Below are 24,738 nucleotides of genomic sequence, written 5' to 3' on the forward strand. Positions count from 1 at the left end.
TTTATCAAATAATAACCAGCATGATATGTGCAGAGCTGCTGGAGGCAGAGGAAGTGTTAACAATGGCAGTTTAGATACATGCCAGGCTTTTCACGTTGCTATTTGTAAAAATAAAACGTTCCAGAGTTCATCGTTCTAGACTACATTGCATTAGGAAACTGAAACACATTAAAGTTTGCAGTTGTAACCAGATTGAAAGTGAAAAAGCTCAAGGTGTGAAAAGTTTTGCAAAACGACGAACATCCAGTATAACATGTCAGCAACTTCTGATCATCAGCAGCCATAATGAAAATACTGACATGAGGTAAATAAACTCTTCAATCGAGGCTCATTTCTAACAGCAACACAAATCCCGAGACTTTCTTCTGGAAAATGACCGTCGCCATGACAACTACTCCCTGATTTAGTTTCAAGGTGATCAAAATCTTGACTTACCGAGAAGGACGGCTCTAGTCCTATGGAGCCATAGCGTCCATGTCTGGGACGCGCAGTGAGGGTTGTTTGTGTTGTCTTATCAGAAGCCCTCGGGTCGGGACTGAAGAGACAGTTAGCTGTTATTCAGCTGCATAGCGCCAACTTCCACCAACAGCACAACGTACATTAGCACTGCAGGGACCAACAGGCGGTGGCAGGAACCGAAACAGAAAATAAAACAGCCAGAAAACAGCCCACCCTGGCTGTGCTCCTGGAAAGGACAGAAGGTTGTGGATCCAGTTAGCTAGCGACTTGGCTAAAGTTAGCATGCATGTTTGGGTCTGTAAGGCCAAAACTGTCCGCTTTTAATGAGTCAAAGTCTCAGGAATTATCAGCGAAATGGCTTCTCCTCAGGTTCTCAGAAAGAAAAACTGCCGACAGCACTGTTATAAAACTTCAGACAGGTCTGTCACACCAACGAAACTATCAACATCTCCGAACACCGTTCAACTATCAACGCTGGCTTCCGGTCACGTGATGAAAACAAGACGGCCCACTTGTGCTGCTTTCAAGGACACCAGGGAAACAAGAACTGCTGGATAAATGGTTCTGATGTCGTAACAAGTTAACATGAAAAACACAAAAAATATTTATTAATGAAAAAAATACAATTAAAATTAAATAAATAAATAATAATTTAAATTTGTTTTTAATCGAAGGTGTTTTTGAGGTGACAACTGTGAAGATTCAACTGAAAGCTAATTTGCATAATTAAACATAAAGAAAAGTTCAGATTCATGTGTTTATAAATGCGCAGGCATTTATTCGTTGATTTTAAAATTTGTAGGTATTTGTTTATTTATTTAGCTTTTCTTAAAGTAAAACAACAAACTAAACATCCTCCAAAAAAACCAATTGCATTTTTTCCACGACTCCTGTGAAAAAACGAGGGAAATGTGACTTTTTACTTGTGTTCTTACTTATTTAAAACATGCGTCACCTATAAAGGGCAGTGAGAAGCTAAACTCAAACAAAATTTGATTTAGATTTCTCTTTTATCTTTGTTAATCATATAAACCAATAAGAAGGTTGGTGGATTGATCATTTGTTTCTACATTTCTGTGTAATTTTGTATTTTTATTTCACATTGTACTCATATTTGTGTTATTCAACTGTTTATGTATCATTCACCTATCCCAGTTCAGGGGTTTAGTGGCGTGGACATTTGTCGACATTTATCACTGCTGTCCATCCCTCTTTGGTCTCAGTCTCTGTCCTTTCCTGTCACAAAGCTGAAATAATCTAAAACTGGTTTCTGCACAGTAAGTTTCCAATCACTGGTTATCACTAAACAGACCTCCATTGAGATGTTTGATTTACATTCATCCAATTTATCCCCATTTACACAATTTGTTCACCTTTGATACACAGAAAAATACAACTTTGGATGTGTTTATTTTCTTTTATTTTGTCTTTTCTTTGTTTTTTACAAAATAAAACCAGTATGACAAAAAAAATCAATGAATTGAAAAGTACAAAATTGATTATGAGCAAATATAAGAAAAAGAAGAGGAAGAAAAGTACAAGTGAGGTCACAGTGATAGGATCGTTCTTCTGGTGACAGTGATAACGTTCTTCGGACCAAAACGGTCCCGGAAAAATATTCTGCAGAAAGTAAGACTGTGCTGTAAAGGGAGCAGCTAAGGCCTTCAGCTTTAATACAACGTTGTTGATTTCACAAAGAAAGCAACAGCTCTATTGTATCTGTGACCCTAAAAGCCATCCGATTGTTTCTGTTTCGGTTTGTGAGTGGATGTTTCTCAGGGCTTCATAAAAATGATGTGGGAACGTTTTTTCAGAGAGTGAGGCAGAGGCAGATATTTAAAAAAAGAGCCTGATGTAGAGGAGACAAGACACCTAAAGAACATTAACTTAATAAAAACAATGGCTGAAGTAAAATCTGGTCTAAATCCTTCTGTAAAATCTACTATAGTAAAAATAACAACTCACTCTTAAGTTGCAGCATTTTTAAAAAAGTTGTTTAGTTTTTTGCCATAAAGAAAAAGAACAAAAAGCACATAGACAGGATATAATTCTCAACCTTAAATGAAAGAAAAGGAAATATTTAAAGGATATATGTAAAATGTTGGTGGTCACCTAAATAATTGAGCTCAGTATAATGAGCATAATTCAGTGTAATATGATCAAATCCCCACTTTATTTGTTTAAAAACTGGTTTCTGAGCTGCAGTGCACAGCGATCCGCTGCATCTCTGAAGCAACAACAAAAATTATTCTGTTCACCAAAACCAATCCCAACTGGGATCATGACACTGGACTGACTCTTTACTCAACTGGAAATGGACAAAACAAGTAAGTAAATTAGTGCTTTAGAATTAATGTGAACTAATTAATGTAGGAGAAGCTAAGTGTGCTAAATGTTTTCAAAGTTAGCAAAAATGCCAAAGAGATAAATGAAAAATTAGTGAAATGTCTCCTGATGATTTTAGTGAAATATTTTACATAATAAAAACCAGAACATATGTTTTGAAAGATAGTTTTGGAGAAGGTCAGACGCCTCTTGTAGGTCGCTCTGTGTATCCACTTGAATGTCTCACAGTCTCTGAGAAAAAACGTAAACACTAATAAAGAAATTATAATCAAATGGACATTTCTGTCGTGTTTTTACTGTGTTTTCATAAATACTGAACATGTGGAGCTTGATTACAGCAAATCTGGAATCAAACAAAGGAAGAATCAGGTTTTTCTGCTATAAGTAAATATGGATAAACCAGCAAACACACACACACACACACATACACACACACACACACACACACACACACACACACACACACACACACACAAACACCCACATGCACGCACACAGACAAGAGATTACTTTCTCTCCACATGCAGAAGCCAAATGTCAGTGAGGTTGTTTCTGTTTTTATGTCTGTGAGGATCCAGATATACAAAGACGACGAGCTTCAGGTTAGAATAACATTAGTTTGACAATAATTTTAAAAATAAGAAGAAAAACAATTAAAATAAATGTAAATATCAAATCTGTGTCCATTCCATCCAGGCTAGTGATTATTTTCTTCAACACATGTGAAAAACTAAAGGAGTGCAGAAACAAAACAATGACAAAAAGATTAAAAATCTGCATTTCTATGATAGATTTTGAAGAACTACAACTAACAGATAAACAAAAAGTAAAAAGTGGAACCATACTTTGCAAAAACACAGATTGAAAGAACTAGATTTCACAACAAAAACACGGCCTATGAAGACACATCAGTGTGTGACAGGAAGCAGCTATTGCACCAGGAACAGAGGAAACAGTTCAGTACAGTGAGTTTGTGCGCAGCTGTATAACACAGGGACTTTGTTTCTGACACACAAAAATACTTTTTCAGAAAAGTCTGCCCATTTTTAAAGAACAAAGATAAAAACATCTGAAATCTGCCTGGAGATTTTCAAAATAAGAGCTCTGGAAGAACGTTTGCTCAGGTAGAACTTGCTGCGTCCTTAACATATAGATCATCTTCGAACAGAGACATGCACCCAGAAATCATTATACAAGGAAAACAATTAGATTTAAAAACTGATGACTTCAGGTCAGACGTTGTTCCGTTTCCAATCTGCTAGAAAATAAGTGGATTGGGTCGTTGCAGCGGGAAAAAACACAGAACCACAAAAGAAATCAAACATTCTTAAAATTTACAAAGGCATTTACAACAAGAACATGGATCACACACAACCTCACACATGAGCAAATAAATGTGATTGTACAGAGGAACGTTTCAGTCAAAATACAAAAGAGAGCGTCTTTTATCTTCACAGGAAGGTTGGAGCAGCTCCCACTCAACAGGCTGCTGATTGAAAGTTTGGATCAAATATTTCTTTCCTTCAAAAGATGGAAGAAAGGAAGCTTGATTCTTTCTTTTGGAAATTATCCTGAGATTGTTTTTCTTTGCTTCGCTTATCAAACTTTCAGCTAATAGAACAGAAACATGTGGTTGTGACTTATCTGCATTTTTATGGCAGTTTTCAAAGTTCACTCCTGATGAAGTGACTTTTGCATTCTGAGAGATTCGATGCTTCTCATTGTGTGTTTGCAGGAAATCAGGATTTATTTTCAGAGACTTCAGAGTTTGGAGCGAGAGCAGCAAACTTTCTGAGTATAAATATAAGAATTTCTGCTCCAGAACAGAAAATGCATGCTTTTGTTTTTTTTTTTTGACAGGATTATTCTTCCATACATTTTGTGCAAATTGCACAGGAGGAAGAGCTTTGACATTCTAAATATCTGAGAGAAAACAGAGATTTGATTACATGTTACATGAACCAGGAAAATCATTTCAGTTCTTTGAGGTATAAATGCAAAACTCAGTCATTTTAATGTAGTTTGTTCCCTTTTCACTTAAATTTTAACAAAAGCTTATTTTCTGATGAATGTAGGCATCAGCTGCATGTTTCCTGTTTGGAAAGAGAGTTTTGTGTTCATGTTATCACAACATGACCAAGGATGGCAGGTTTTTCTGAGATGGTGTATTAATGCTATAGCAGATTAAAAAAGGAGTGAATGTCTGCTAAAAACATGACATTTGCAAATAAATATCAGAAATTTTCACCAAAAAAAACAAGTTTTTAAAAAATACTGAGCTCCAAAAGTAAAACATTAATGAGAAAAAGAAGATCTTGTCAAAAGTTTCTAGAAGAAATTTGGAAATGTGAAGCTAGGATGGAGGCCGGCTCCTGCAGAACCACAGTCTGCATGTGTGGACTCATTTCAACCCATCAGACTGAATAACCGGTTCCCAGGACCACTTTTTATTTTTTACACCATTTTCACCAAAAGAGAAAAGCACAAAAACTAGAACATGACAGATTTTCTTCTTCTTCTGCCCTGAATGACCAAACTTCATGTCAAACGACTGCAGGTTTCCTGCTGACTTTCTCAGGTGGTTAGAGGTCGAGCTTTTCTGTGGAACCAGCTCCCAGTTTCTATGAAGGAGGCAGTGGCTCTTCTCGACATGGGTTATATGGCTCTGTGTCCTGGGTGCCATCAGATCAGGGGTGGCAAGAAAACTAAAAATCTGCGCGTACTCTCCACTGCTGCCCTGTGTTGCTCAGGATCAAGAACTGCAGCCAATCTATGGTTTCCTTAGACCAGGAGTCTGCAACTTCACAATTCAAAAATTCATTTAGTGCTGCAAAAAGACATACATGTAACGATTTAAATGTAAAATCACGAGAAGAAAAATGTTTTAATGAGTAAAAAGCTTCTGGAGTTCTCAAAACCTGAACGGTTCAGCAAATCTGTGTGGCTCTTTCTTTAAAATCATTTAAAAGTTATGATAATTTCACTCTGTTGTTTTAAAAAATTAAGTATTTCTGTATTTGTAACAGGAATGCCAAGTGTAACTTGTTCAACATTCCTAATTTTGACGCAGTTTCATGGAGGATTTCTCAGAAAATTATCACTTGATCTCATATTATTATGACTTTATTTATTTGTTTAATTAAAAAAAACATAAATAAATAAAAATCAATGGTAAAAAAGTGCCAGAAGAAAAACATAAATCGAGAATGACAGCCATAAATATAGAAAGTAAGATATTATCTTCATAAATGAAACCAAACAGTTGTGTGTTAATGAGGGTTGCAGACGCCTTGCCTTAAATTATCAACCTAAATCAGTTTTTTTTAGCATCAGATGAACGGGAATGGATATAAATACGACTTTTAACTCAAATTAACGGAGGACTGAAGTGAACGTCTCTGTTGTGAGCTGTGTGTAATTAGGAATCAGCAGAGTGAATAAAACTAATTCAGTAAGTTGAACCAGGAAGAGTTTTGGTTAGAAGAAGATAAAAAAAGGAAATAAGCAGCAAAAAGTACTGAAGTTTAACCAGCCTGTCTAAGACGTGTTTTTGTATAAAACTGTTTTTTTTCCTGTGGCTCATGCAGGCAGGTGCATCTAAGAGTTTAAATTATTGATATGTTCCTGCAGGATTTAAGATTAAAGGGGTAGTACCATGTTTTCCAGCCACATAGTGCATTTATTTATTGAATAAACCAACTATGTTAACTTCGATTGTTATCAAAATGCTATATATCAAATATAACTTAAAAGAAATTTGACTTCTCAGTTTAATGCCATGAAATTGGGCGTGTGTCTCTTTAAAAACTCCTTTCTGAAGCTCCGCCTCCAGGAAGTCATCCCAACATGGCTCCTCTATTAAGCCTTTTAACAATGTTGCTCTGAGAAGCAGCTCCTGTAAGGAGCTCAGCTGTTCCATCAGGTGTTTGCTAATTGCTGCTGGCTAGTCTGAAGGAGCTGAAAGGGGAGGAGCTACACCTCAAAGGCGGGGCTAGTTCTACCCACGCACAGCTGAATGGTGGCCATGGATATTAAAGCATTAAATTAACACTCCAGGTTTGATTTTGATGAGGGAATAACATTATCACATGATGTAAGAGTAAAAAAGAGAGAGATTTTACATAGTACTGCCCCTTTAAATATTAAAATAAATATCATCCAAAAGCTGAAAACTGCCCTCATCCACAATGCCAAACCAACAGTCGGGGAATCTTATTGGTAGAAAAAGAGCCGGAGGAGTGAAGAGACAGATGTCAGTCAGTCCAGATGTTCCCTTCAGCTGATTGTCTGTGATGTCTAAGGCCTCGAAGTCCATCTGCCACCAAAAGCACCACATGAGGTCCGATGAGATCAAGTCGACCTGAAACTGGAACTGCCAGGTCATGTTGGACGATTTCTCAGTGGTGGAGGTGTTGAGTGGAAACAGAGCGCATCATCTCAAACGGCCGCAGCTTGACTGCAACTCGAAGCCCCTGAATGCACCGTTACCTGAACGCAGCACCTGCCACGACAACGAGCCGACGTTTCTGCGCTGCCGAGCGACGGACCCGAACGGGTGGAGTCTGTAGGGAGGTTCGGTGAGGTCACAGTTTGGATGGATGCTGTTGGCTCTCCTCAGAAGTTCTGGAGGACGCTGGCCTCCTGCGGTGAGCAAAGCCCGAGTGGACGGGTCCGTGGAATCACACCTCCACTGAGGTAATCTGGTTCATCTGCGCCCTCATAGACTGGATGCTGTTCAGGATCTTCTTTTGGTGGCCGGCCAGCGTCACACCTATCCTGACGATGTCCCTGAGGCAGGAAGAGCGATATGAGGGTTCGGGCTGAAGCCATTAATCCTATTAATCCATTCATGACACTTAAAAATAGATTCATTGTGAACACAATCAAAAAGGTAAACTGCTGAAAGAACAAGACCCGCAACACACCAATTAAGCCAAAACTGTACAAATAAACACATTTTGCATTTAGAATATACATAAAAATTTCGGCTGCGAATTTGTCCAAAACATGAAGTGGCAGTTTCAGTTTCACCGGGTTTAAGTTCTGCATTCAATAAAAATCTGCAGAAAGTGTCAAATTTTAAATACAATTAAACATCAGAATGATTTATAGAGTAATCAATAACTACAATAATCGTTTTGTGCGTAAAGCACGGCCATTTTACAAACTAAAGTTATAAAATGTACAGAAGCATACTAACCCCTTCACAATAAGAGTCTCAACCGTCTTGCAGCTAATTGAAGCCAATTAAAGCAGCCAACTGCATCTCCGCTATTTGCGAAACACACTGGGTGGGGAGTTATAACTTAATTAAATAATGAATATTTTTAGCCCGTTTTTAGAAAAACTGCACTAATATCGATCATCTCATTTCAATATTTTAATTTTATTATATTCCTGAACTCTGGGCTGCATGTCCTTTCACTTCTCTTTATTCTGTAAAATAAAGTCCAGTAGTTCCAGAAAATCCTTTGTTTCTAATAAATGTAGTCGTATTTGTGCAGCATTTTAAAATTAGCTGCAGTTATTTCCTGTCCCACCTTTAATATTTTAACCCTCTTTCCTGTGGATTTAACGGGAACGTCCTTCTACACGTAAATTTGATCTGAATACATGTTTGTTGTATACTGTATGTGTTTCAGCGTCAATGAATCCATCTGAATCGTGTGATGTAAGAGAGGAAACCAGCGTACTCCATGGTCATCTGAGAAACCACGTCGAAGCTGCCGAAGCCTTCGTTGGCAAAGTTCTCCTTGTACTGGCCCATCTTGACGGCCTCCAGCCACTCGTCCACCGTGCTGAAGGAGGTGAAGTCCGGGGTGCTGCGGTCCAGCAGAGGCAAGTGAACACTGGTGCAAAAAACCCAGAACAGAAGAGAGATTAGAGATCAGAGATCAGTGATCAGTGATCAGTGATTAGTGATTAGTGATCAATGATCAGAGATCAGTGATCAGTGATTAGTGATTAGTGATCAGTGATTAGTGATTAGTGATTAGTGATCAGAGATCAGAGATCAGTGATCAGTGATCAGTGATCAGTGATTAGTGATTAGTGATTAGTGATCAGTGATCAGAGATCAGTGATCAGAGATCAGTGATCAGTGATTAGTGATTAGTGATCAGTGATCAGAGATCAGTGATCAGTGATTAGTGATTAGTGATCAGTGATTAGTGATTAGTGATCAGAGATCAGTGATGAGAGATCAGAGATCAGTGATTAGTGATTAGTGATCAGTGATCAGTGATCAGTGATTAGTGATCAGAGATCAGTGATGAGAGATCAGAGATCAGAGATCAGAGATCAGTGATCAGTGATCAGTTATCAGTGATCAGTGATCAGTGATCAGAGATCAGTGATCAGAGATCAGTGATCAGTGATCAGTGATCAGTGATCAGAGATTAGTGATCAGAGATCAGTGATCAGTGATCAGTGATCAGTGATTAGTGATTAGTGATTAGTGATCAGTGATCAGAGATCAGTAATCAGTGATCAGTGATCAGTGATCAGTGATTAGTGATCAGTGATTAGTGATTAGTGATCAGTGATCAGTGATCAGTGATCAGTGATCAGTGATCAGAGATCAGTGATCAGAGATCAGTTATCAGTGATCAGTGATCAGAGATCAGTGATCAGTGATCAGAGATCAGTGATAAGTGATTAGTGATCAGTGATCAGAGATCAGAGATCAGTGATCAGTGATCAGTGATTAGTGATTAGTGATCAATGATCAGAGATCAGTGATCAGTGATTAGTGATTAGTGATTAGTGATCAGTGATCAGTGATCAGTGATCAGTGATCAGTGATCAGTGATCAGTGATTAGTGATCAGTGATTAGTGATCAGGCCGGTCAGGGCGTGAAGAGTCTGTCTGCTACCATGATGACAGCGGCGTTGTGGTCTTGAGGGTGTTGGGGTTGCGGATCATCTTGTCCAGTGTGCTGACGATCTGCGTGAATTTGGGCCGGTTGTTGCGATCTTTCTGCCAGCAGTCGAGCATCAGCTGATGCAGCGCGCTCGGACAGTCCATCGGCGCCGGCAGCCTGTAGTCCTGCTCTATGGCATTGATCACCTGCAAAAGCCCAAACATGGGTGGAAATTCACACCACTCTGCTCAAACACATCACAAATCTTCTGGACCTCTCAGGTCTCCTGGTTCTGGTTCTGCTTGGCATCCAGAACATGAAGCTGTTTCAGCTGTTTTAAATCGAGACTCAATCTAAATCCCATCTGTTTTGAGTCACTTCTGACTAATAATAACTGAAACATTGACCAACATATTTTCTGTATTGATGATGTAACGTAATGCCAAATGATGTTTTTATGTTTTCATGATGTAAAGCACTTTGAACTGTTAAATATGACCAACACTTTCTGTATTGATCTCCAGCTGGGATTTACTCACATCTTGGTTGCTCATGTCCCAGTATGGCCGCTCGCCGTATGACATCACCTCCCACATGACGATGCCGTAGCTCCAGCAGTCACTGGAGGAGGTGAACTTCCTGTACTGAATGGCCTCGGGAGCCGTCCACCGAATAGGGATCTTCCCTCCCTATTAGGGACGAAGGACGTAGGAAATTTGCCACCAATTGAAAATGAATTCATCACAGGCGCTGTGGCTGTTCGGTGAGGACTCACCAAAGAGCTGGTGTATGTCGGGTCGGACGTGTCGTCCTCCAGGAAGCGCGACAGGCCAAAGTCGGACACTTTGCACACCAGGTTGCTGTTCACCAGGATGTTCCTGGCAGCCAGGTCTCGATGGACGTAGTTCATCTCACAGAGGTATTTCATTCCTGCTGCGATGCCGCGCAGCATCCCCACCAGCTGGATCACCGTGAACTGCCCATCGTTTTGCTTTTGGAAAGAGAACAATTACATACATTTACTCTGAATGTGTCATCGCTGTGAAGTCAGATTGATTACCTTATAAAAGCACCACAGTTGCCTAAAGGCAAGTGTCTCATGGTGCATTCACACCAGTTACATTTGGTCCATTTGAATCCAACTACAATCCATTTGTCTCTGCAGTTCAGTGTGAATGTGTGCTTGGACCAATCGAACATAGTCTACCAGACTGTCTGGCGTGAAAACACCTTAAGATGCTGATGGTAAATTTATGGGCTGCAGAGACGACAAACCACAGAGTATAAATGTTTCTAAAGTTGTGTCAGCATCTATTTCCACACAGACTGTTCATGCAGGAAGCATAAAGCTTCATGCATGAAATGTGTCGCTGAGTCTTACAGGTCATCATGAACGCAGGGCGAGTTAACGCTGCTCATGGTGGTATCGTGTGTGCGATGTGGCAGCGTTACCCCAGAAAGGGTCCAGGATCCGTTCTCCATGAACTCTGTGATGATCATCACTGGGCTGCTCTTGTCACCACCCCCTCCAGATGGATGATGTTCGGATGGTCAAACTGGCCCATGATGGACGCCTCACTCAGGAAGTCCCGCCTCTGGCGCTCAGTGTAGCCCGCCTTTAGCGTCTTGATGGCCACCAGCATCTCCCTCTTCCCAGGCTGCCGCAGGTTTCCACTGCACACCTCCCAAACTCCCCTATCAGAGAGACGAGTTGGCAGTTTGAAAAAGGACAAAGAGGTATTTCACTAAGATCTCAGACTGTGAAAAGATTCCAGTTCATCCTCAACATTGTGTTTCTGATTCTTACCTGCCCAATGACCTGCTCTATCTTGACACAGGAAATGTCGATCTCTTTGGCAAACTCTCTCACAGCTTCATTGGGATCTTCATATGTGAAAGGATCAATGTAGATCTCCTCCTGGGAAACTGTCATGGAGAGAAACGGAGAAGCTAGAGACGGCTTGTAATCGCTACAGCTGTTGGACGGGACAGAAGACAGAAGGAGCTGCTCACTGTGGCCGCTGGTGTAATGCTGCAGTTTTGTCAGAGTACTCTGATTCTGGTCGGTCTGAACTTCTCCTGACGAGGAAAAACAAAGATCTGTAGGGTAAAGAGCTTCTACAAATAAAATCAATGTGTTTAAATGGCACGGAGAGAAAATTAGATGCATTTAGAGTATAGCTCACTGGTTCTTACTGTAATAACAACTGTTTGCCTGAGTTTATTTACCTGTACCATCAAATATTCCTCACCTGCGACAAACGATAATGACAACAGTCATGGCGATGATGAAGACGACTCCTGCTGCAGACGACCGATGATGAGAGGCAGCTTGTCCTGGATGCTGAGTATACTCTTCTACACAACAAAAACAGACAAAGGTAAACCTGGAGCTGACTGAAAATGCAGCGTCTGTTGGCCAGCCAGACTGTCTGCTTCCACCGTCCGCCGCCTGCGACCCAGAAAGACTCTCATCCTCCATCATGTTGCAAAGATTCTCACAATCTGACCTCCAGATTCTGGCTTGAATTAAATGCCCGACCCTGATGGGTCAGCGCCTGAGGCCAGAAATGAATTAGAGGATTTCAGTGTTTTGATTGATTAGAAATCCAACAAGAGGAAAACCAATTAAACCCACAATCTGTGGCTATTACAGGGTTTCAGGAGCTCTTACCCGTAGTAATGGTTTGGAAGTACATTTTGCCGCTGAAGCTTCCAAATCCAGCGACAGTTTCGCGCTCGGACCTGGAAGACGTAGATGGTTCCAGCTTCAGGGCCCGAAGACGACTGTGTTGGTCTGACTCCTCGTCAGAGTCGAGTTCCATTCGGCCAAGTTCTGAAACAGACAAAACGGTTCAACCCGCCACTGCTCCCCGTTCAGAAGCTGAAACTCCGTGTTGCAGGGAAAGACGTTTGTACCTTCTCGTAATACTGGAGCTCATAGTCCAGGATGACGCCGTTCGGCTGGTCGGGCTGAGACCAGGACAGGGTGATGCTGGAGGGAGTGCTGCTAACTTGGTGGATGATGGGACACTGCAGACGGTGCTGAAAAAAGATGATAAGTTAGATAGAAAATGTGACAAAGCCACAGAAAGACCCTCTGTGTGCTCAGCGTCCATGTTTAGCTACAATTAGCTCTGCCAGTTAAGGATAAATGAGCTGATTAGTGGAACAACTGCACTCGACTTTTTATGCATATGATGGTGTCGTATATGTCAAAGGTGAATGGAATCATTTGTCTGCATGGAGAAGCACCAGCATCTCAACTCCCATTTGTGACAGAAGATCAAGTTCCTGACAGGAAGAGTAGTTTTTCTTCTCTCCCAGTGGATCTTGATGGATGAAACAGATTTGAAAGACGTTCACTAACCAGCCTGGTTGGTGGTGATGTTGGCGGACGTGAACTGCGGCGAATACGGACTCTGGTCAGACACTCCGTTCACAGCTTGGATCTCAAAGGTGTACTGGGTGTGAGCCAGCAGGTCGCTGATGCGGACGGCGGTGTCCGTCAGGCCCAGCTGCCGCGGGACAAACTGGACGTTGTCTCCGCAGCGGGTGCAGCCGCCCCGCCGGCTGTCGCAGCTCTTGCAGATGATGTTGTAGACGACGTCCTCTCGGCCGCCGCTCTCCAGCGGCGGGCTCCACTCCAGCCTCACCGACGTTTCATTCACCATGGAGATGACCCGCTGCGGCGCTGAAGGAACCGCTGGAGGGCAGAGCAGCAAACCGGCTGAACGTCCTCACATGATGGTCTACAAGACGTCTGCAACTGTTGGCTCAGTCCAGTTATGTCTCATAATTAACCAGCTCTGATCATTAGAATCATCATTCCTATTTTTAGAAAGTATTTGGTAAAAAGTGAAGCTCTGAGTAACTGGTCAGATGATCAGTCAGTTAATATTTTAAAATATTAATCATGAGACGGACCCAAAGTTAAATGGAAATGTTGGTATTTTAAGGTGACAATAATTCATAGAAGTAACAAAGACTTTTATTTTTTAAAAAAAGTTATTAAACTGCAGCTGTTGCCTGTTTTTGGTTGTTTTTCAATCAGAAAATCCAGAAACTTCCCTCAAGTAAAAGTAAAGATACTTCAGAATAAAAGTAGCAAAAATAAGTAAATGTAACTCATTCACCATCATCATCATCATCATCATCATCATCATCAGTGTAACGTAGCGTGCTGAGCGCTGCTCTGTGACTCCCGCTGTGTTTACGTACTGGTGCAGGGCATCCTGGGCGGGTCGGGGTCGGCGCGGTAGTAGCCGTTCCGGCAGATGCAGCTGGTCGCGCCGTCGCTGATGGTTCGGCTGTTTATGGGACACTGCAGGCATTTCTCATCTCCCTGAGCAGCTTTGAAGAAACCCGATACACAAGCTGGAGAAGGAACAGGAAGGAAAATCCGTCCAGACACACATCAGCGCTTGACATGTTCTGAAAACTATATTTCTGTTTGTTTCTCCAGAAAGCATAAGGCCTGCTCATGTCTGCGTCTGACAAAGGTCAGCTCATCAGCATGACAGTTACAGAGACCCCGACAGATGCTGTCGCTTTCCATAACCTCAGCATGTTGGAATGTGAGACGAAAGGAGCAGAAGGAAGCGGCAGAAAAATGTTTGTTTTAATTATAATCAAACTGTAAATCCTGTAAACTTCACACTCAGCGGCAGCAAACAGATCCTACACTGACAAACTGCAGAAACATTATTGCATGATGGGAAAATCCCTGTTACGAAATAAATATCACATTGTTAATTATTGCCAAGGAATCAGTTTTTGACAATGACTGATTTTACCGCCATCAGTCTGACATCTCGAACACGGTGAATTCAGCAAGTTTCTATGGAAACTCATTTTCCTAATTTTCTCACTTTTGACCTGATGATTTTGGTGCTTTGGGTCGTTCAGGCGGTACCATTGCCATAGCGACAAACATCACAGCTGTAATTGGTGGAGTCACATTCGTGTTGTTCAAAATGTTTATAATGCATAATGTCCCGATTCAGCAGAAAAAATAAAGAAAGTTATGAAAGATTCAGGGCATAATCTTAAAGGGACAGTATCATGTAAAATCAACTTATATGTTATCATGTTTCTCCTTCATCAAAAACAAAACTAGATTTTGATTCTTTCATGCAAGTTTGAGAAATCCTTCATCTCCATGTGTGGACGCGGTCCCGCCTCCGGGGCGCAGCTCCTCCCCACTCCGCTCCTTCAGACTAGTCAGCAGCAGTTAGCAAACACCTGCTGGAGCTGCTGCTTAGTTCAAACATGATGTCAAAGGGTTAACAGAGGAAACAGCAGGAGTTCTTAAAGAGACAGGGTCCTAATTTCAAGGAGTTAAGAAGTTAAACTTACATCACATTTGATATTTGAAACAACTAAAGGTAATATAGTTACTTGACTATGCCATAAAATGGCGCTCTGTGCCTGGAGAACCCCTGGCACTGCCCCTTTAAGGAAATGCCCTCTGACCTTACCTTGGCACAGTGTGCCGTTCTCCAGCGCCTCGTGCCCGGCCTTGCACATGCAGCGGCCGATGGGGACCATCCACTCCCCGTCCCCGTTTGCAGTACAGCTTGATGGGGACGTCCACCTCCTCCCCGTTGGGGACGCACACTCCCCGGGCCGCCACCAGGGAGGTGCTCTCCGCTCCGGACAGAGTCTCCGGGAACACCGCGCCGTTCTGGATCACCCGCGGACATTTCCTGTAGAACACCTTGACGGCGATGATGGACATGCAAGCGCCGTAGTCCTGGAACGCCAGGTAGAATCCCTGACGAGAAACGGGCCCGAAGCTTCGCACCTCGCTGTTGATCTTCATGATGCGTCCTCCCAGCTCCACCTGGGAGAAGCTCTCGTCGGCCGCGATGGTGTCCACCCTTCACCCACGGGTTCTCCATCCAGGCCGGGAACGCCTTGCTGGCCACGTCGGAGTCCGACTCGTAGTAGTAAGGTTGAAGGTCTCCTTGCAGGAGCCGGGGACGTTGGGGATGGAGCTGCAGTCCCGCACTGAGAACTTCATCTGGACGTGGATGCGCTGCGCGCCGCGGCGCGCAATGAACCGGGTCCGGATCCAGTTGTTCTGGCTGCTGTCAAACACATTGCAGACCTGGTAGGTTCGGATGGTGTTCATGTGTTCGTCATAGCCGCTCACTTCCTCCCACTGACACGGAAACACAAACAGACCGATAAATGTTATTGATCATTCAGATCCACTTTGTGTCCCTGTTTGTCTCACCCCTTGTGATGGGAAGATGGTCCAGCCCAGTTCTGCTGTTGCTGTGGTTGAATCCATCAGAACCTCTGCAGAAAACACAAAAGGAGAAGAAGATTGTGAAGAAATCAACTTCTTTTGTTCCTTCAACTGTTTATTGGATGGATAAAAAACTAAAATATGAACAACTGGACCTTTAATATGGATCACATAATTAAGAAGCAAAATGTGGTTCTGTCTGCACGCAGATGAACGTTTTGTAAAAAAAACGTGAAAACACTGCAGTAGGTCCGCCAGGCCAATTGGTGGCGCTCTAACAGCAACAGAACAACATAAATATGGCCCCATGTTTGTGTGGGTCAGAGAGACTACATAATTTACACATTAAGCAGTACATAGTAAGCCCAACAGAATAAACCTTCATAGAGGCAAATAAGGTGATGAACAAAGACATCTGAAATGACGTACACAACTGACGTTTCACACATTCACACCGCCAGGGATGCTCTTTACTTCCTGTAGTGTCACCCCATCAAGGGCCATAGTGTCCTGCTTTCACTTTCAGTGAAAGCAGGACGATAACTAATTTACAATAAATTAGTTATCGCAATAAACGATAATATTTTTTTCTAGTAATATGATGGTAAAGGCATAATGATGAAAAACACATTTTGAAAGATCAATAAACTTTAAATCCTACTGAATATGTAACTCTGGAACTAGAAGACATTTTAAATACCCAAATAGAAAAACAACAGAAAGAAAAATGAAATGAATTATAAAGTTTCTAAAAAAAAAAACTGTCCAAATAAAGAAGAGTTTTATCGCCCAGTTATTGGTAGAAAAATAGAAAGAAAATGGAAAAAAAAAGAAATTATTGAGCTCGTTTGAATTTATAGTGCAATTAATTGATTTATTGCTTATTAGGCTGTTTTGCTAAATGCTGTGAGCAGCAGAGCAGCTCCTCTGACCAAACCACACAGGATGAAGTGATTGTGATTTTTAGTCTCTGCTGCAGCTTTGAAAACACGATGCTGAAGTTTGAGTCTCACTAACTGCTGGGTTCCTGCTGCACACAACATTTCTCATGATTATTTCCTGTTAAAGGTTAAATGTTGATTATCTTGTTGTCTCCAATTACAGTTTTGTTTTTTTGGTTCGGCAAAATGAAAGAAGCTCAAACTGAAACAATTTGAGTTTCTTTGGGAAATGACTGGCAGGGTTTGGCTGATCGGAGCGATGCTAAAATGTGAGCAGTTGCAACCAAATGGCCCATTTTTCCGGGTGATCGCTTCATGTTAGCGTCAGCAGCGCTTAATGAGGAGCAGGGAGCGAGTGGAGAGCCAGGTGTCAGAGCCACAGTTAGGCAGGAACAAAGAGGCCACCAGCGCTGACCTGCAGCACATTTCAAATTAATCTATTCGCCCTCACAGTTCAAAACTCCCCAACTGCTTCAAGCTTACTGTGTTTTTAATGTTAGTAGCTTCCATTACGGTGCCTTTATCAATGACTCATTGGAGAAAATTGCATTGAAATCACATGTAGCAACACTTTTTAATGTGGCGTTAATTCACGTTTTCTATTTTTGAAAGAAAAAGTCACTTCAGAGGCACTGCGGCTGCAGCTTCTGCTCCAGGAGGGTCTGCAGCTTGGAGGGTCTGCAGCTTGGAGGGTCTGCAACTCCAGGAGGGTCTGCAGCTTGGAAGGTCTGCAACTCCAGGAGGGTCTGCAGCTTGTCTGCAGCTTCTGCTCCAACACTGAAGCTGAGATTTTAGATGCACCAAAGTTTTCCTCTCCTCTCTGCTACAGCTTCCTGCAGCAAGCAGTGCTGCAGCACAGTGGCTGCAGCACAGCCTGGTGTGCAGACACAAATCATCACGTTTTCACGACGTCACCAACTTACGTTGAGTTTCTAAACTCTCCGTATTGAAGATCCAAGTTTGTGAACCCAGGATTTATTCTGGAGGTTTGGTACAAACAACAAGATGGCAAATATTGACCAATTGTTCTACTGATATTAATCATTAATAATTGGACACCTAAAATAAAAGGAGATTTTTTTTTTTACAGAATTTGAACTGTCTGAAGCTAAAACTGAAATTTGAGGATTTCTGTATATTTTAAAATGTTTTATTGATACATTATTTAAAATGTTTGTTTTGTTTGTTCCATTTTAGCTTAATTACTTCTATAAGTCTGATGTTTTTTCAGCAAGTAGGCTTCATACTCTACTTAGCGATTATACAATTACTAAATTAGTTGACAAATATTTCATTAATCGATTAATTATGATTAATCAAATTAATACTATTAATCATTTCAGCCCTAATTAAACAGTAATTTAAAGATTTTTCTGTTGTCCATAATCCCATTTATGGGAAATAAAATGATAAATTAAGATACTACACTGCAAAATGGAATTTAACTGAAAATAGTAAGTTGACTTAAAAGAAAAATCACTTCTAGTATTTTACTTTGAATTGGTGGGTGGAAAGTTTCTCCAACTCTACTGGAGCTGGATTCATTTAGAAAAAAAAAGTTTTTATAATTTTGTTGGAAAATACTTTGACTAAATGATGCATCAAAGTAGAAATACTTTGATTTTTCTTTTTCTTTTCATGTTACTTTCTAGTTTTCTCCTCTCTGCAGTTCAGAGGGTTTGAGTCGGTTAAAGAGAGTCGTGAAGCCATTGCTAACCCCAGGCACTAATAAAACTAAATTCAGCTGACTTGACACTAATTGTACGTGACTCGCTCTAACTGTTTGTGGCAGAATGAAATCGGAATAAACTCCTGATGAAAAATGTAAAAACACTCATCGGGATCTGAAGCTTTGGACAAATATTCTCGTGTGTGAATGTTTGGAAATGTTCCCAAGCTGCACATGACATGCAGTAACAAATCCGTCATAATCAGAGGGAAGGAGAATTAAACACACGAGTGAATGTGTGTTAATAATGAAGGAGGCTGCTGCTGTTCCACATTTAAAATGCATGTGGTTCTCAGCACAGCAGGAGCTTCTAGTGGAAGATGGAGAAACGAGGTGCATAAGTGTCTGAAGTTCTCCTTTCTGCTGCATATTTATGAGAGCTGGTTCTCATTCCCAGCAGTACAGACAGAAGAAACAGCTGGAAATCACTTGAAATACCAGGAATCCATGCTAAACTTTTATATAAACTGTTTTATATCAACTTGACAAAACCTAGCTTGCTCCACAAAGACTTGGATTTGTAAAATATGTTTGCTTTTATACTATAAACATTAGAAATGCATGACTTTTATAGTTTCTTTTTTCCTGCAGACTGTAGTTAATTAGCTTTGATTCTTCCAACTGGCTCCATCTGTTCCTGCAGTTCTGCTGCCTGGATGTAGAGGGCGCTCTTGTGCTTCTGTCCCCCTGCATCATTCAGTAAAAGTAGGCCAAAGAGGAGGAGAGAGTGGGCCAACTAAGCCCAGCACACATAATCCTACTAGGCTGCATCACATAATATATGTCATGATAGATCAAACCAACAAAGACACATCATAAAACTCCCTGCAAACCCGTCACACTGTTAGCTCCCAACGCCACGCGGCTCATTGGAAAAACTCATCATGACGACAAACATGCTAAGAAACCGAGCAGTGATGTCAGCTTTTATCTCTTCAGCAATAAAACTCAGGATTGATTGTTTCATATCATGGCCTCAATGAGCAAAGATCTGCACACATTTTACTGCTGGGAGATAAAATCCTCCACATGTTGCTGAGTAGCTGCAGCCGAGATGCAGAAATATGATTTAGAGAAAACAAAGGAAGCAAAGCAAAAGGAAGGAAATGACCAAAATACAAAGACAGAAAAACCCAAACAATCCAGGATCACGACATTAATAACAAAAAATATGTTGGCAGAAATGAATAAATCAAATCATAAACTTCCCTCAAGTAACTTCCAACTAATAAAGATAATAAATCTTATTTTATATCCTGCAGCATCTTTGGAGCAGGAATAGCAAATCCCAGCACTTCACAATAAGCATTTATATTAGGATCAGGAAATTTATGTGTTAATTTTAATTGAATAATTGCATTGATTTTAATAAGCTAAAAATTTGGACAAAACTAACAAGTTTTTCTTTTTTGCATAAAAAATTTAGAGTATTTCCATTTGCTTTCTGCAGCTGAATGAATAAACAGACAAGAGCTGGAGAATAATGAAGATATTTAAAGTTTTTAATCTGTTCTTCAGGTTTTTGGAGCAAAATTCTTCCTTTCTAAACATGGATGCTAACATTAGCATTAGCTGCTCCATGTTTAGCACTGAGATGCTATTTTAAAACAGCTTAACTGATAGGCTAACTCCTGTTAGCACAACTTGATGCAACAATCATTTTTCCAGCGTCCAAACAGATGGAGGCGCTAGCGGGCCGCAGGAAGCCACTTCGTTCCTCGCTGCTGTTAGCGGATGTAGCCTGTGTGTCACGTTAACAGGCGAACCAGAAACGCTCATACAAAGGTTCCGCCTCAGAAGAAATGCGATTGATTATGTAACGAGAATTTTTAATGCAATCAAGCCTGAATCAGCTCACTCAGTCATAGAAATCCTCTGGAATATCTCAGGCTAATGTTGCATGAATCACTAATTGTCTGGACATTTTGCAGAGCTGTTGGGAAAATCTCACACACCAGTGGGTTCTGGAGATTGTCCACTAGAGATTGAGTGAGAAGAAATAACATGGACTAAAGCTACTGATCCCGTTGGGAAAGAAAATATGCTTGAGTGAATAAATGCTACAGTGAAACTGATGCATCAGTGGACGATGAGGTCATTCCTATCAGAACATCTTTATCCAAACCAAAACACTGACAGAAGATTTGAACACAATATCTGGACATTTAGGTTTTTTTGTGAATCTTGGGTTATTGGCTTTTCTTTAAAAAATTTTCTCATGTTCCAAAAACATAAGAAAACCAATATAATGATGCTGAAATGAGTTTGTGTTTCACTCCTTTTTACCTCCACATGGATTATTCATCAGCACACAAAATAATAAAACCTCCAGGATGAGAACAGCCTCTCTGTTGTGTCCTGATTCTGCATGTTTGCACAAAACGTGTCCCAAGAAGCCATTTAAGTTGATTTCATGCACTCCTCCTGGCACACAACGAACAGAAATGTTACAATGAATCTCATCAGTCTGGAGCACAAGACCAGGATCCACAGCAGCAGACATGGCCGCCCCAGAGGGCTGCAGAGAAACGCATGGTGAGGTGCAGCAGGCACGACAAGCAACCACTCAAAGTCAGCAGCGGCGTTTCCACCGAGCCAATAATTACTCAGTTTAACAATCTAATATTTGCTTACTGCTTACATACTAATTTTGTTTTGACTGTTGAGGTATTTCTGTGGCTGAGTCAAAGTTGTTTTTATTTTTCCAATGTAAAAATAAAAACTTTTTTCCCATCGCTAGAGCAGGAGTTCAACAGCAGGGGGCGCCAACAGAATATTTCTGTATTTGAACGATTATTTTTTTAAACGACGGGAAAATTTGAAGCCCGTCGGTCATTTGACAGATTATAATTCACACCTTGTCAGATGTAGTTCATCGCAGATGCAACTGGAATCAGTTAATAAAAAATCCTTTCTGATGATCATTTCATGGACACTGAGATTCTGGAAAAATCACCTGAATGAATGTATAATAACCAAACGTGACAGAAGATAAAGTGATAAATGACTCTTTCTGGTCATAACACATTTAGCAATCTCATAAATGTATGATTATTATAAAATAAGGGTCTTTTTATCGTGTCCACCAGGGGGCGCACTGACGGTAACCACCAGCTAACATCCAACACAATTTTCTATATTTATCTTTTAGCTACATTATGCCAACTATTCATTAAGTCATTGAAATTAATATGAATAGATATGTTACACTTTGTTGCTGTAAATTTAAGAATAATCCGGAAATATTTCGTCAGCGCAAATAAGCTGAAGGTACGGATCGTAACTTAACACCTGAATTAATGTATTCACAAGTGATTTCCGATTGTGAAGTTGTTTTTCCGACATTAGCGTAATATTGACAGGGATTTGAGCACATTGCAAAGGAGACGCAGTCAGTGTGCAGGAACAGCAGCGCTGCGCATCAACATCATGGCTTCAGGATTCAGACTGACTCCCATCCAGGGGGATGGAAGAAATGCTGGTTGGCACCAAGCTGCAGAAAAACTCAGAAGTGACACATTTTGCGACCTGAACCAGCATTCAGATGGAGAAGAAAACATGAGCAGCTCACAAACCAGACAGACTGGAGATGAACAGCTGCAGAGACTCAGTTTCACCTGAAGAGTCTGCATGAGGCTGACGTCATAAACATGTCGCAACATGTCATGAACACTTTTAATGGACTTTTTATGCACTTTTAATGCAGCTTTGCATTAAAAGTGCCATTATTTACTGAATGACATTTATGACAACAGTTCTTGACAGGACACTTTTAATAAAGTCTTTCAATGCGTAGAGAAGAGCGTCTGGGGCTCAGCACTGCCCCCTATCAGTGAGGCATGGTCCCACAAGCCACATGGTCCCATTAGTTATTGTAATGAACAATAGTATTGTTTCAGACCATTTTCAACTAATATGATAGTAATAATGCAAGAAAACATTCTCAAAAATCAATAAACTTTAAATTGAAATGAACATTTCATACTGGAACTGGAAGATATTTTGAATTTGAACATTTAATTTTGGATATTTTGAACATCCAAAAATAAATAAGCAAAACAACAAATAAAAAGAATCATGGAGATTTTTAGCAAAATTATCCTTCAGAACAAGAGATTAAAAGGATCAGACTGAACACTTTAATTATCCAGTTTTTGGTAGAAAGAGAAAAAAGAGAAATGGAAATTATGGATCTCATTTTAATTTGTCTTGCGATTAATTGATTTATTGCAACCAACGCCCTTAAAACTCCTTTCATTTTTTAATAAACACCTGACAGGTTATGGACTACCTTTATAATTAAAAATGCATGAAATTAGCTTTTTAAAAAGCAAATAGTCTGACGATGAGCAGAGCTAACAGGACTTTATATCACTGATGAATTTGTCCTCAATTTAAACTGATTAAACCAACTTCACAGTTTGAAACATTGGATAAGTGTGTGTGTGTGTGTGTGTGTGTGTGTGTGTGTGTGTGGGTGTGTGTGTGTGTGTTTAAGAATCTGTTCAAACAGAAGCAGTTCTCTGACGCCTTGTGCTGCAGACAGAAGCATATTTTCAGTCACCTATACAAAACCATAAATATTTGGTCTAATTATGGATTTATGACAGTTCATCCCTGAATCTACCAAACACAATCCTTCCCTGAAAACCAACGATTTTTACCAAACAGATTCATGTTCCAGAGACCCAACTGAACAGTTTATCCAAAACTAAACAATAATTTAAGGTTTTATTGGAAACATACGTTTTATTTCTTATTATTTAATTATAAGAAGCTTCCAGCAGCTGTTTGATACGAATTTCATGATCTCCCTCTTCACAGATACTGATTAGTTTCACTGTGTTGTTTGTAGGAAAGTCTTTAATTAATTTCATTATAATTTTCTTTTACTTTATGTACAGTCCTGAATGAATGTAGCTCTAATTGCTTTGTGCTGGTTCTGATTTGGACCAAACTGATACAGAGTTACTTTCTGAGCTGCTGGGTCCAGTTTTCAGGATCGCTGCAGGAAGGCCCCGAATCTCCCAAAATCCTACAAAATCAGGCTGCAGGCTCACATGGACAGCATCAATAATATTAACAACAGCAGCAGTAATAACAATAAATGCATTGAATGTTTTCCCGCTGCAGGTTTCCTCCTGATGTCAGCAGCAGATAGAGGAGCGCAGGTCTGTGCAGGCAGACAGGCTTACCTTCCACAGCCCACACCGCCGGCAGCATCCACAGAAAACACAGCACGTCCATAATCACTGAGATCCCGCGCAGAGAGAGCGAGCAGCAACAACAGCACGAACGGAGGAAAGGAAGGAAGGCAGGAAGCGATGCATCCGTCCAGCAGCCGCAGCAGCAGCGGAGCCCCGGATTCATTCAGAAACACGGAGCTTCATCCTCCTCATCATCAGCAGCGACACAAGGGATCATGGCTGGGATCGCTGCTGCCGCCGCGGCTGCGGCGATCCGTCTGGGAGCGACCAAGTGCAGGGAGGGGGGGAGACATGAACAATGGATGGATGGATGGATAGATAGATAGATAGATAGATAGATAGATAGATAGATAGATAGATAGATAGATAGATAGATAGATAGATAGATAGATAGATAGATAGATAGATAGATAGATAGATAGATAGATAGATAGATAGACTTTTTTATTGTAATTTTTATGACTATTTTCTGAATTTGTGACAATTTATAAAATATTGTCCAAAGAGAAAATAAACATATTACAAATTATAAGTTAAACTGAGCATATTGTTATATTTGATCACATTTCAGCATCAAGGCAGAGCAAAGACTTTTACTTTGAAAGCATAAAAAAATCAGATTGCGAACAGTTGTGAAAATCAAAAACAAATATTACATTTTGTTAAGTTAAAATGATCAATACACATCAGATGTATTGATTGAAATTCCATTGATTATTAATCAAAGAAAACTTTGGGATTTTAGCCCTGATTTAAAGGAACTCAGAGTTTCGGCTGTTTTGCAGTTTTCTGGAAGTTTGTTCCAGATTTGTGGTGCATAAACTGAATGCTGCTTCTCCGTGTTTGGTTCTGGTTCTGGATGCAGAGCAGAACCAGAACCAGAACCAGAACTTGAGAGGTTCTGGTATTTTACAGATAGCAGCTGTACTTTTAAATA

The 24,738-nt window shown here is 40.6% G+C and overlaps 1 protein-coding gene and 1 pseudogene across 1 annotated transcript in view; both read right to left on the reverse strand.

Annotated features, from left to right (window-relative positions):
* LOC129377050 (intermembrane lipid transfer protein VPS13D-like) overlaps positions 1 to 872 on the reverse strand; it is a 44,838-nt gene extending 43,966 nt beyond the window's left edge. Inside the window, 1 exon segment of the mRNA XM_055056776.1 lies at positions 436 to 872. The gene's annotated coding sequence lies outside the window, so the exon portion shown is untranslated.
* A 4,088-nt stretch (positions 873 to 4,960) lies between these two features.
* LOC129377044 (ephrin type-B receptor 2-like) lies at positions 4,961 to 23,873 on the reverse strand (annotated as a pseudogene).
* Between the last annotated feature and the right edge of the window lie 865 nt (positions 23,874 to 24,738).

Source organism: Poeciliopsis prolifica, unplaced genomic scaffold (genome assembly GCF_027474105.1).
Source record: "Poeciliopsis prolifica strain line A6 unplaced genomic scaffold, Auburn_PproV2 SCAFFOLD046, whole genome shotgun sequence".
Classification (NCBI taxonomy): Eukaryota; Metazoa; Chordata; class Actinopteri; order Cyprinodontiformes; family Poeciliidae; genus Poeciliopsis; species Poeciliopsis prolifica.